Here is a 14,542-nt window from a genome sequence, read left to right as displayed (position 1 = left end):
AGGAACTTTTATCTACCTCTACTCCTCCACAAGTATTTAATATAGGGGAAAAAAGATCACTGAAGTACATAACCTTTGGAAACCAATTCAAAATTCCTTTTATTTCCTAGGCTGATAGATTAGGTATGTGTTGGGGAATGTGGCCATGAGTAAGCAATGTCTAATTTCCTTATTCTCCCAAGTTGGACCACTCAATGGAAACTGACAGAGAAGTGCTCTGGAGGAAAGGTTTGGAGCAGGAAGATGATCCTCATGATTCAAAAAGCATTTGGTGATTTGGATTCTTGGCAGTTTGGCAGTTTATTAGAATAGGTCACCCCCCCCTCCCCATTTCCCATCCCTCTTTCTTGGTGAGCTTTTCATCATCCTATGGAAATGGAAAAGGGTGAAGATGAGTGATAGGCTTGACCTCACATACAGAAAAGCATCAGTCACAAGTCAGCAGAGACAAAAATGGAATTTCCAGAAAGCACAGCTCTGTTTCATCCTTAAGGAACATGTTTTAAAAAATAATGTACCAACAGAGTTCCCACTCCTGAGTGCCAGGCTTGTAGGGGAGGCTTGGGGCAGTGTTGGTGAAGGTGGTGGTAGAGGGGAAGTCACCAGGCTTTTCAGGGCAGTAGTTAAGAGCTCATGGCTGTAAAAACTCATGGAAAAGGTAGAGTGTGGAGACCTGAGGATGAGACAGTGAACTCCTCTTGCTGCTTTAATTAGCCAAATAAAACTGAAGCATTGATAATAGGTAGTTTTGAAACTAACTTTTGGGGTGTATTGGAAAACCCTCAGTGGAAGGGATTCAAACCTGGTAACTGGGCAGTAGGGCCCCGATCTTCAAAACTGTGTGAAGGGGGGCCTGCCCTGGCTCTAACTTGAGCAACCTTCCTCAGCCTCTTCAGAGAGCCCCTTAAACACAGACTCTCTTACCCATCTATCATTCTGATTTGGCAGAGCCTTGGCAGACTCCTTTTGCAAGTAACAAGGGTTGGGATATGATAGAAAACCCAATGGTATTCTCTCTATTCTAATGGTCTGTCTTGACCTAAGATCTTCCAGTTTTTGATCTCTAATATGTAACCAAGAAAAGTCAGATTCAGCTCACCCCTTCTGTTCAGACCCCAGGAAACACTACCTACCACTCAAATGCACAACCCTCTCCAAAGTCAGGGCTTTGTTCCAAGACATTTCAAAACTGACTTCTTCCCTTTATGACCACATAGCACTTTGGAGGACAAGGCATATTAAACCAACCTGGAAAACATATACACACAACATACCCAAATTGCTTGGTTTACTTTACTGTTCAAATGGAATCCTTTCAGGACCAAAACTGGTTCCAAAAACCCTAAGTGAAATCTCCCTTGGCTTCAGAGGCAGAAGGGAGTTTGGTCAGACTGAGGATTGGCAAACCAAGCTAAGATTTGGCTTTTCAATTCACTCAGTGTTTTTCCTACTCTCTTCATCATTACCATGGAGAAAAGAGGGAGGGAAGGGCTATAAAGAATTTAAGAGAGAAAGGTAATCCTCCCTCCCTCTCTCTCCTCATTCTTATCCCATACCCATGGGAGCTAGAGTTGTGCCCCAAACCCATCTTTGGGGAGAGGGAAGGGGAACAGGTTGAAAATTATGGAAAAGTCTTTTTCCATAAACCTCAACTAGGGGAGGCCTCTGCTGATTAGGAATTTAGTGAGGCCACGTGATAGCTCCTTGTGGAGGGAATATTATTATCCAGATCTGTTGGCCTGCTCTTCCAGAAGCTGAAGGAATAGATGATCACCAATATTTCCTTGGTTGCTGTTGCCATATGGGGAAGAGAGAAGATTAAAGCCTCTTCTTCCCCAGTCCCATGCAAGGAAGCCCTGGAAATATTTCCATATGCAACTGGTCCAGGGGGAATTGGGATTCCTTGGATTGAGTTCTTATGAAAGATAGCACTACTTTAAAAAAAGAGAGGGGTAGCTCAAGTCTGAATCATCAGAATCCAAAGTGTGAAGTGCTGAACAACCAAACCCATGCTCCTATCTCCCTCATTTGATTCTTTGGTATTCCTAGGTATTCCACTTTCATTAGATCCAATAAGGACTTATCACAAGATTTGCCCAAACTATAGCCAGCCAGAGGTCAACCTTCCCACCAAAGGGAGAGAGGAAGGACAGAGACCTAGGAGAACGAAGATCAGACTTGGGGAGGAAAATAGTGGAAGAGAGTGTAAAAAGAGAGGGAGATTGTATCCTTTGGATGCTAACAAGTCCTGACATTTTTTGATTTGAGTACTCTGGTTCTGGTGCCCCATCTTAGTAGGCCATGTAGAAATAAAGAAACCATGGGAGCACCTCCTAATGACTCCAGAAAAAAAATTCCTAACAACCCTATTATCTGTGCTGAAAATGAAAGTGATTGATAAAAAGGGGGGGAAAACACAGAGGAAACTCATCAATAATGTAGAAGCCCTAAAACAATGCCCCATCCTCCTCTACCTGGCAAAATACAGATTGCTCAATATTCCCTCCAGGAATGAGCCTAATTAGGCTTCAGAAGAATAAATTAGAAATGGTAAGTTGGGCAGGTGATAAAATTTGATGTCGGTGGGTGATAAAATTTGATGTCACTCATTTTCCCATATCAACTGTATCTTTTTTTAAATTAATTTTTATTAAAGATATTATATGAGTTTTGCAATTCCCCCCCCGCCCCATCTTGCTTCCCTCCCCTCCCCACAGAAAGCACTCTGTCAGTCTTTACTTTGTTTCCATGTTGTACCTTGATCCAAATTGGGTGTGATGAGAGAGAAATCATATCCTTAAAGAAGTCTAAGAGGTGACAAAATCAGACAATAAGATATCTATTTTTTTTTTCTAAATTAAAGGGAATAGTCATTGAACTTTGTTCAAACTCCACAGCTCCTTATCTGGATACAGATGGTACTCTCCTTTGCAGACAAACCAAAATTGTTCCTGATTGTTGCACTGATGGAATGAGCTAGTCTTTCAAGGTTGAACATCACTCCCATGTTGCTGTTAAGGGAATACAGTGTTTTTCTGGTTCTGCTCATCTCACTCAGCATCAGTTCATGCAGATCCCTCCAGGCTTCCCCGAAATCCTGTCCCTCCTGGTTTCTAAAAGAACAATAGTGTTCCATGACATACATATACCACAGTTTGCTAAGGCATTCCCCAATTGAAGGACATTTACTTGATTTCCAATTCTCTGCCACCACAAACAGGGCTGCTATAAATATTTTTGTACAAGTAATGTTTTCACCCTTTTTCATCATCTCTTCTCAACTGTATTTTTTAAACTGATATTTTCACCTCAGGAGTCAGTGATGGTATTAGGACTCATTTTTTACTGTTGGCCAAACAATGAAAAACTCAAAGTTTAGTAACAAATATAGAAGTTTGTCTCTACCCTTCCTCCTCTCCAAAGCTTCTCAAAACATTCTCCCCCCAGAGGACACAATAAGTAAGATTTCTAAATGTCTTAATCTTGGGTTGACTTCTTAGAGTGAGAATCATACTGTTCTTGTCAGAGGGGTGAGGAAGGTGTGGAATGGAGGGGGAAAAAAATCAAGAAAAGGAAAGAATAAGCAAAGCAGGAAAACATTCAAAAAAGTTTATTACAATGATTGTGATTTTGTAAATAGTAAATTTCAAACAGTATGGTTGGTTTGGGGGTTGTTGGAATTTTTTTCCTCCCTTTCTCAAGTCAAAAGATCAAGGGAAAAACCAAATGGAATAGAGAACTGAAGTTGGTTAAAGTGGATGCTACCCAGCTCTCTTGTGGTCATTTTATTTTATTTTTTTAAATTTATTTTTATTAAAGATATTATTTGAGTTTTATAATTTTCCCCCAGTCTTACTCCCCCCCCCCCCCCCCCCCCACGGAAAGCAATCTGTCAGTCTTTATTTTGTTTCCATGTTGTACCTTGATCCAAATTGGGTGTGATGAGAGAGAAATCATATCCTTAGAGGAGAGACGAGAAGTCTAAGAGGTAACAATATCAGACAATAAGATATCTGTTTTTTTCTAAATTAAATGGAATAGTCCTTAAACTTTGTTCAAACTCCACAGCTCCTTATGTGGATACAGATGGCACTCTCCTTTGCAGACAGCCCAAAATTGTTCCCGATTGTTGCACTGATGGAATGAACGAGTCCTTCAAGGTTGAACATCACTCCCATGTTGCTGTTAGGGTATACAGTGTTTTTTCGGTTCTGCTCATCTCACTCAGCATCAGTCCATGCAAATCCCTCCAGGCTTCCCTGAAATCTTGTCCCTCCTGGTTTCTAATAGAACAATAGTGTTCCATGACATACATATACCAGTTTGCTAAGCCATTACCCAACTGAAGGACATTTACTTGATTTCCAATTCTTTGCCACCACAAACAGGGCTGCTATAAATATTTTTGTACAAGTAATGTTTTTACCCTTTTTCCTCATCTCTTCAGGGTATAGACCCAGTAGTGGTATTGCTGGGTCAAAGGGTATGCACATTTTTGTTGCCCTTTGGGCGTAGTTCCAAATAGCTCTTCAGAAGGGTTGGATGAGTTCACAGTTCCATCAACAGTGTAATAGTGTCCCAGATTTCCCACAACCCTTCCAACAATGATCATTATCCTTCCTGGTCATATTGGCCAATCTGAGAGGTGTGAGGTGGTACCTCAGAGAAGCTTTATTTTGCATTTCTCTAATAAGTAATGACTTAGAGCAGTTTTTCATATGGCTATATCCTTTGAGCATTTGTCAATTGGGGAATGGCTTTTTGTTTTAAAAATATGACTCAGTTCTCTGTATATTTTAGAAATGAGTCCTTTGTCAGAATCATTAGTTGTAAAGATTGTTTCCCAATTTACTACATTTCTTTTGATCTTGGTTACATTGGTTTTATCTGTGCAAAATATTTTTAATTTAATGTAATCAAAATCATCTAATTGGTTTTTGGTGAGGTTCCCCAACTCTTCCTTAGTCATAAACTACTCCCCTTTCCATAGATCTGACAGGTAAACTAGTCCTTGATCTTCTACTTTGCTTAAAGTATTGTTTTTTATGTCTAAGTCCTGTAACCATTTGGATCTCATCTTGGTAAAGGGTGTTAGGTGTTGGTCTAATCTAAGTTTCTTCCATACTAACTTCCAATTATCTCAGCAGTCTTTATCAAAGAGGGAGTTTTTATCCCAATGGCTGGACTCTTTGGGATTATCAAACAGCAGCTTACTATAATCATCTCCTGCTTTTACACTCAGTCTATTCCACTGGTCCACCACTCTATTTCTTAGCCAATATCAAACAGTTTTGATGACTGATGCTTTATAATACAATTTTAGATCAGGTAAGGCTAAGCCACCTTCTTTTGCACTTTTTTTTTCATTAAGCTCCTGGCAATTCTTGACTTTTTATTTCTCCATATGAATTTACTTACAATTTTTTCTAACTTGTTAAAGTAATTTTTTGGAATTTTGATTGGTAGGGCACTAAGCAGATAGTTTAGTTTTGGTAGAATTGTCATTTTTATTATATTAGCTCTACCTATCCATGAGCAGTTGATATTTGCCCAGTTATTTAAATCTGATTTAATTTGTGTGAGAAGTGTTTTGTTTTCAAAAAAGATACTGAGTCTGTCTTGGCAAATACACTCCCAAGTATTTTATATTGTCTGAGGTTACTTTGAATGGGATTTCTCTTTCTAGCTCTCCTGCTGTATCTTACTAGACATATATAGAAAAGTTGAGAATTTATGAGGGTTTATTTTATAACCTGCAACTTTGCTAAAATTGCTAATTGTTTCTAGTAGTTTTTTTGGATGATTTCTTGGGATTCTCTAGGTAGAGCATCATGTCATCTGCGAAGAGTGAGAGTTTTGTCTCTTCCTTCCCAATTCTAATTCCTTCAATTTCTTTTTCTTCTCTAATTGCTGATGCTAACATTTCTTATAAAATATTGAATAGTAGTGGTGATAATGGGCACCCTTGTTTCACCCCTGATCTTATTGGGAATGCCTCTAGCCTCTCCCCATTGAATATAATGCTTGTTGATGGTTTCAGACAGATACTGCTAATTATTTTAAGGAAAAGTCCATTTATTCCTACACTCTCTAGTGTTTTTAATGGGAATGGTTGCTGTATTTTGTCAAAAGCTTTTTCAGCATTTATTGATATGATTATATGATTTCTGATAGGTTTGTTGTTGATATAATTCAGTATACTAACAGTTTTCCTAATATTGAACCAACCCTGCATTCCTGGAATAAATCCTACTTGATCATAATGTATTATCCTAGTGATAACTTGTAATCGTTTTGCTAAGATTTTATTTAAGATTTTTGCATCTATATTCATCAGGGAAATGGGTCTATAATTTTCTTCCTCTGTTTTAACTCTTCCTGGTTTAGGTAACAGCACCATATTGGTTTCATAGAAAGAGTTAGGCAGAGTTCCACTTTCCCTATTTTTCCAAAGAGTTTATATAGAATTGGAACCAGTTGTTCCGTAAATGTTTGGTAGAATTCAATTGTGAATCCATCAGGCCCTGGAGATTTTTTTTTTTAGGGATTTCAGTCATGGCTTATTGAATTTCATTTTCTGAGACAGGGTTGTTTAGGTATTTAATCTCTTCTTCATTTAACATGGGCAACTTATATTTTTGTAAATATTTATCCATTTCACTTAGATTATCAAATTTATTGGCAAAGTTGGGCAAAATAATTTCAAATTATTGTGTTAATTTCCTCCTCATTGGTGGTGAGTTCACCTTTTTCATTTTTGAAACTAGCAATTTGGTTTTCTTCTTTCTTTTTTTTTAATCAAATTGACCAGAGGTTTATCAATTTTCTTGGTTTTTTCATAATACCAACTTTTGGTTTTATTGATTAATTCAATAGGTTTTTTGCTTTTGATTTTATTAATTTCTCCTTTAATTTTTAGAATTTCTAATTTGGTATTTAATTGAGGATTTTTGATTTGTTCTTTCTCTAATTTTTTTAGTTGCATGTTTAGTTCATTGATTTCCTCTTTCTCCAATTTATTCATGTAAGGATTTAGAGCTATAATATATCCCTTGAGAGTCGCTTTGAATGAATCCCATAGGTTTTGGTATGTTGTTTCATTATTATCATTATCTAGGATAAAATGGTTAATTCTTTCTATAATTTGATTTTTGGTCCACTCATTTTTTTAAAATGAGGTTATTCAGTTTCCAATTGGTTCTGGGTCTACATCTCCTTGGTCCAGTATTGCCTATGACTTTTATTGCATTGTGATCTGAGAAAGATGCATTCACTATTTCTGCCTTTCTGCAGTTGATCATTAGGTTTTTATGTCCTAGTACATGCTCAATTTTTTTATAAGCTCCATGTACTGCAGAGAAAAAGGTATATTCAGTTCTATCCTCATTCAGTTTCCTCCATAAGTCTACCATATCTAATTTTTCTAACAATCTATTTGCCTCCTTAACTTCTTTCTTGTTTATTTTATGATTTGATTTATCTAGATCTGAGAGTGGGAGGTTGAGGTCTCCCACTAGTAGAGTTTTGCTGTCTATGTCTTCCTGTAGTTCTTTCAGCTTCTCCTCTGATAATTTGGGTGCTGTCCCACTGGGTGCATATATATTCAGTATTCAAATGACTTTATTGTGTATGGTACCTTTTAGGCAGATAAAGTTTCCTTCCTTATCTCTTTTAATGCTATCTATTTTTGCTGCTGCTTTGTCTGAGATAAGGATTGCTACCCCTGCTTTTCTTTACTTCAGCTGAAGTAAAATATATTTTGTTCCAACCTTTTACCTTTACTCTATATGTACCTCTCTGCTTCAAATGAGTTCCTTGTAAGCAGCATATTGTAGGATTCTGTTTTTTAATCCACTCTGCTATTTTCTTATGTTTTAAGGGAGAGTTCATCTCATTCACATTCAAAGTTATGATTACTAATTCTTTATTGCCCTCCATGCTGTTTTCCCTCTGTTTGTATTTTCCCCCTTCCCCTTTATCCATATTCCCCAGTATTTTGTTTCTGAATTCCACCCCCTTCAGTGTGTTTGCCCTCCTATATCACACCCTCCCCTTTTTCCCCCTTTCCCTTTTCCCTTTTTCCCTTCCCTTACTTTTGTTATTTCCCCTTGTTTCCCCCCACTCCCCTTCCCTTTCTCCATCCCCCCCTCCCCCTTTCCCCTTTTAATACTTGGAAGGTTAGATGTTTTATAAGTTAACTGAGTATGTGTAGGTTGACTTTAATCTAAGTCTGATGAGAAGAAGATTCAGGTGTTTCTCATCTGCTCCCTTCTTCCCCTCTATTACCATAGATTTTTTTTTTGTACCTCTTAGCGTAATGAGATTTACCCCATTCAATCCCCTCCCTCCTCCCATCTCTTTCCTGTCCCCCTTTTTAAGTAGGTAGTGTTTTTTACATCATTCTATATAAATCATAAAAAATTCTGACTGTCTGTCCCTTCTAGTTCAGTATATTCTATTGAATAGAGTCAAAATTCCTGAGAGTTATTAGAGTCTTTCTCCCAAGTGGGGTTAAAACTAGTTACATCCCATTATATAGCAGTCTCATGGATAGGTCATGAATGTCCATCATTTCTGGCTAGGTATATTCTCTCTTAGAGTTACAGTTCTCAAGATTTATGAGAATATTTTCCCCCATGCTGGGATATAGCCAGTTTCAACTTACTGGATAGCATTTTTTTTCCTTTTACCACCCACCCCCTGTTTTTTTACCTTTTCATGTGTCTCTTGAACCTCCTGTTTGATGTCCAAATTTTCTGTTTAGCTCTGGTCTTTTCATCAGAAATTTTTGGAATTCTTCCATTTCGTTAAATGTTCATCTTTTTCCCTGGAAGAGAAGGCTCAGATTTGGGGGAAAGTAGATTCTTGGCTGTATTCCAAGCTCCCTTGCTCTTCCAAATATGTCGTTCCAAGCCCTTTGATCCCTTAATATTGATGCAGCCAGGTCCTGTGTGATCCTTACCGTGGCTCCTTGATATTTAAATTGTTTCTTTCTGACTGCTTGCAGGATTTTCTCTTTTATCTGATAGTTCTGGAATTTGTCTACATTCCTTGGTGTTTTCATTTTAGGATCTTTTTCTGGTGGGGATCCTTGTACTCTTTCAGTAACTACTTTGCCCTCTGATTCCATGATATCAGGGCAGTTTTCCATCACTAGATCCTGTAATATTAAGTCCAGGCTTTTTTTCTCTTCAATGTTTTCAGGAAGTCCCATAATTTTCAGGTTGCCCCTCCACGATGCATTCTCGAGGTCAGTGGTTTTGTTGATAAGGTACTTTACATTTTCTTCTATTTTTTTCTATATTTTGATTTTGTTTAACTGACTTTTGCTGTTTCATGGACTTGTTAGCTTCTGTAGACTACATTCTTTTTTTGGGGGGGGAGGAGTTTTCTTCATTAACCTTTTGCAACTCCTTTTCCAATTGGTCAATTCTCCTTTTGACCAATTGAGCTTTTGAGAGAATTATTTTCTTTTTGCATTTGCCCAATTGAGGAACTGAGAGAATTATTCTCCTTTTGTATTTGTCCAATTGTACTTTATAAGGATTTGTTTTCTTGTTGCAAGGTATTAATTGTTTCTCCCAAATTTTTAAGCTCCTTACTTATTTCTTCAAGGAAGTCTTTCTGTGCTGAAGACCAGATCGTATTCTCCTCAGAGGTTCCAGGTTTCTCTGAGTTGGGGTCTTTCCCTTCCAGGAATTTTTCTGTGGATCCACCTTTCCGCTGACCCTTTTTCATTATGCTAAGACCTTGAGTTGGGGGGGGGCCTGGTTCACCTGGGCTTGGGATCGCTAAAGGCTTTACTGATTGCAGTTTCTCTGGCTGGCCAGTAGGAGGTGCTGGTTGCCCTCTCTGGAGTGTCTGTGACCTTGGTTGGGAGGCCTTCTCCCTTTGCCCGAAGGGAGGAGTTGGAACTATTGAATTCTTTTGCCTTCAATCAATGGTGCCCTTTACCCTGGCCTGAGGTCATTCCTCAGCTGGGCTGGTTCTTCTGCTTACACACCTGGGCCTGAGGCAGAATTAGTTTGCATTTGTTTGTTCGGGAAGAGGTCTGAGCTGTAATAGGACTCTGAGTTCCTCAGACCAGAGGAGCCCAGGGATGGTGTTCCCAGCTCTCCTGCACCAAAACTCTCCCCCCAGCCCTGTCCGAAATCCCCCGGGGGACAGCACCAACACCAGTGCATCTGTTCCCTAGTTGACTCAAGCTCCTGCCCTCTAGCCCCACTACTGATCCAGCAGGTCCAGTCTCGGGCCCTCAGACTCCGGGCTTCAATTCAGCTGTTAATCTCCTTGATCCAGGGCTGATCCTCCCTCTGAGCCCAGACTCACCAGCCCGAATTTGGCCAATGCTGCTGCTGGAGACAAATCCTGAGGTAGATGTTTTTTTCTCCTGTCTTTTCTTTCTGGGTTTTGTGGGTAGGATTTCTTTTAAGAGGTTTGTTTCATATGATAGATAGGAAAAGATCAGGAGACTTTTGAACTGTGCCTGTCTTCTCTCCACCATCTTGGCCAGAAGTCTCTTGTGGTCATTTTAACAATTCATATATTATAATAGTCTATAACTCACTGCCCACAGAAGATGAAACAGTAGAATTGTGTGGAGAAATATCTACAGGAATGTGGGTAGAAACAGTATTTATTTCTCACGCATTCTTGCTGTTCTGTCTCCTCATAGCAGCCAGATAAAAGCCAGCCACCATCTGGAATTTGTTAACTACCTAGATCTGTAAAGAATCAGAGAATGAGATGGTTTTGCTCCACAGTCAGAGAGAAGACTGAATGGGAAGGAGGTGAGGGGAGTTGGAGGCTCAGGAAGACAATCAAGGGAAAAATAGAGGAAAGAATGAGACAGAAAGTGAACACCCTAAACAAGGAAAAGGGGAAACTCATTGAAGATTATTATACTTCATTAAGAATTGGGCTTGCCATGAAGTACAAAAAAACAACTAAATTCCATTTTCCCTCCCTTTAAGCTGTGGTAAGGGCACAGCAGGCTTCTGTCTACTTGTCTCTTTAGTTGAAAGAAACCTTGGGGGTACAAAGAGCTACCCTGCAAGAAGAAGTTGGGGGTGGGGGAGGGGACATAGAATCATAATCCAAATGCTCAAAATTAAGGCAAAAAATTGAGAGACATGGATAGTTTTACCTGAGTTCTGATGCTTGGGATAGCCAAACAAAAAACAATACTTTCATTGCTTTGTCAGTGAGAGATCCATGAAACTGGGAAAACTAAAAAGTCTATCTCTAATTTGAAGCCAGGGAGTCCTGGTGGAAAGAGCCCTCATCAACAGATTGATGAAAGGAGCATTGAGTAGGGGGGGGGGCATCTCATCCCTCAGTTTTACAGATGAGGAAAATGAGGGCTACCAAAGAAAGATAGGATTCAAACCCAGGGCAGACTGCAGTATTATGCTGCCATTCAATTATTGGGCCCATCCCTGGAACAGTGTTTTCTTCTCCCAGTCAGCCTTCTTTGAGGGCTGAACTTGAAAGGAGGCACAAATAGAAACAACAGCCAGACTATTCTATAGTGGTGGTGACCTCCTGGCCAGCAGGTTCTTGGAATAACTTGGAGGATTAGACTGACAAAGGGGAAGGAAAAGAGGTGATAGAGGTAGTGGTGGTGGTGAACAGCTGCTCCACTGGTCCTATGGAAGGAGAATATTATAAATGGCATATTAATAGTCAGATAGTAAGGAGCCATTGTCAATACTGGATTAAAGCTAGAAGAGGTATTGTACTTCTGAGAAGCTTTTAGCTAATAGGAACACAGGTAGACCTCTTCTAACTGAAGTACAATATTAGTGTTTGTGAAATTCCTGTATAGAAAGGGGTCCCTGACATCCTTCTGGGCCCTGAGAAACTTATTAAGTGTCTGAGCTTAGATTTGAACTCAGGTACTCCTAACTCCAGGGCCAGTGCTCTATCCTCTGTGCCACCTAGCCGCCCCTTCCAATTGATTTTTAAACTCCTTCTTGATTTATTCTATTTATTTATTCTATTTATTTATTCTATTCTCTCTCCTTGATTTCTTCAAGGAAATCTTTCTGGGCTGGAGACCAATTCATATTCTACTGAGACTAATTCATATTTTCCTCAGATGCGCTGCAGCTAAAGGTGGATATCACACCCATCATTCACTGAGGCTGACCCTCTGACCTCCCCCAGCTGTAGTCCTCAGCGCTGATCCTCTGCTTTCATCTCCCAGTTCATCCACAGTCCCCTGAGACAGACCTTCAGACCAAGGTGTTCTTCTCCTAGCTTCTCTTTTTGGGTTTTGATGATCAATTTCTATTAAGAGGTTTCTCTCATGTTATTTCTGAGGGGAAAGAGAGAGCATCTATGACAGTGTCTGTCTTCTATTCACCATCTTGGCCAGAATCCTAAATATTCTTTTTTAAAAGTTAATTATCCAGTTTTCAAATGAAGACATTCCATGAATTCTGATCTGCATTGGATCTAAAGGATTGGAGAGATCCCAATAAATTTATCTTTTCACAAAGATTAAATATTTCTACCTCAAGGAGCTTCTTAGTAGGTTCATCTCATGTGTGATAGGTAGCCCTCATTCAGAAATTGGCAAGTCTGGGCAGGAAAAGGTTTATCTATATAACCTCTTGTTGTCCTAGGAGGAACTAGAATTTGCTTTAACTGATTCTTCCTTATCTCATCCACAAGGGAGATAAAGGAAGGTTTATTCAAGATATGCAGTGCTGCCTACTACCTAGAGTCACTATAGGTAACCTCTTTTCAGAGTGTTGCTTCATACTTCATTGCCAAAGTTGAAACTATTCATTGAGAACTCCCTCTTCTGCTTTCCTCTCATATGTTCCTCTTCCTATGAGGTAACTCCCATTTACCTCTTTTAATAAAACCCTGAAGTTCACAGGGATGAAATGATGAGCAAGAAATTCAGTGAGGAATTATATTCCTCCCCAAATGTGCACCAGAATTCAGGAGGAAGCCTTAAAGGCAATAGGAATTGGGATTTTAACCAGTAAAACCATGGCCTGGACAAGAAAACATACTGATATTCTTCCTAGCCTGAGAATATGTCATGGGTCTAGAGTCTCTCTGAGTGAATCCAGTATCTGGTTTGCTTTGTTCTAAGATCTTTGTCCATGAATCTTGAGTCTCTATCAAGATGGACAGATATAGTTATTTTGCACCTCAATGAATTCAAAGTTTCTCTTGGTTCAGCCTCCTTTAAGTTAGAGGACATTTATGACTTTTATGGGTCTAGGGAAATCTTCCCAGTCAGAGTTTGAAATCTAATTTCTTGTTAAACCTTCCCTTGGGTCTAAGGGGTCTCTTTCTGTGAAGTAAAATCTTTCCATACTTGTGTCAAGGGTCTCTGGGTATCCAGGATTTCTTACTATCTGGAAAGGGGATGAAGAGAATTTATCCATGACTCTGACTCTCTTGGTCTGGGTGTTCTGAAAGTGAGTCCAGGGTATCTTCTTTTGTGCTCTCTGTGGTCTTATAGGTCTCTTCTCTCCTTGAGTCTGAGAACCCTGGAAATCCAAGGTATCCATGGGTGGGCCCAGGGTTTCTGCCATCATTTTCTAATGTCACATTAGACTATGTCTCATACTGACCCCTCAGTCCTGGTCAGGGGATTTCTCTTCTTGAATCTAAGGTCCTCCAAATCTCAACCATAATGTTCTGATCTTTATTTTATGTTTGTGTGTATCTCTCATTTTTATAACATTTCCTGAAAGTGACAACCCCTCCTCACTCCTCTGCTTTACTTTTTTTTTAAACGTTTTTGCAAGGCAAATGGGGTTAAGTGGTTTGCCCAAGGCCACACAGCTAGGTAATTATTAAGTGTCTGAGACCGGATTTGAAATCTGGTAGTCCTGACTCCAAGGCCAGTGCTTTATCCACTATGCCACCTAGCCGCCCCTTTGCTTTACTTTTTACTGCTACTTTGAGCTTGTATTCTTTAACCTACAATGTGAACTTGGAAGATGATGTGGTGCTGTAAATGTTTCTCTTATCCTGTCAGCTTTGGGGAGCCTAGGTGTTCTTACTAATCTCTCTCTCTCTCTTTTCTCTCACCTCTTTCTGAATTTTAAAGGGGAAATAGAGATTGGGGATTCAACTGTCACACAGCAGGGAAAATGAATGGTGCAGGGGTTGATAGGCAATTTTCTGGCTACAAAAATAAATCAATCAAAATTACATTAGTAAGTGACTTTGATGTGTTAAATACTGGGGGACACAAAAAGAGGTAAACATAGTCCCTACTCTTAAGGAACTTGCAGTCTAATGGCTGAGACAACATACAAATAAATATATACAAAGTAAGTTATATATAGGATAAATAGAAACAATTTACAGAGGGAATGAATTGTAATTAAGAGGGGTTGGGGAAGGTGGAGTTTTAATTAGGGCTTAAAGAAGTCAAGGAGGTCAGTGGAAGAGCAGAGAAAGAAGAGTGATCAGGGTTTGGGTGTCAACCAGAGAGAATTGAGAAAAAGACAACAAATAATTCTCTAGCTTTGTTATTTTAGGGATTGATGCTATCCCAACATGTGGT

At 39.3% G+C, this 14,542-nt stretch overlaps 1 protein-coding gene across 1 annotated transcript in view; it reads left to right on the top strand.

The window, feature by feature from the left end:
• The first annotated feature begins 10,038 nt into the window (after positions 1-10,038).
• The window catches only part of LOC141511603 (olfactory receptor 10P22-like), a 42,021-nt gene continuing 37,517 nt past the window's right edge, over positions 10,039-14,542 (top strand). Inside the window, exon 1 of the transcript XR_012475355.1 lies at positions 10,039-10,373. The gene's annotated coding sequence lies outside the window, so the exon portion shown is untranslated. The remainder of the gene's footprint in view (positions 10,374-14,542) is intronic.

Source organism: Macrotis lagotis, chromosome 2 (genome assembly GCF_037893015.1).
Source record: "Macrotis lagotis isolate mMagLag1 chromosome 2, bilby.v1.9.chrom.fasta, whole genome shotgun sequence".
Taxonomy (NCBI): domain Eukaryota; kingdom Metazoa; phylum Chordata; class Mammalia; order Peramelemorphia; family Peramelidae; genus Macrotis; species Macrotis lagotis.
This window is presented reverse-complemented; position numbering and strand designations above follow the sequence as displayed.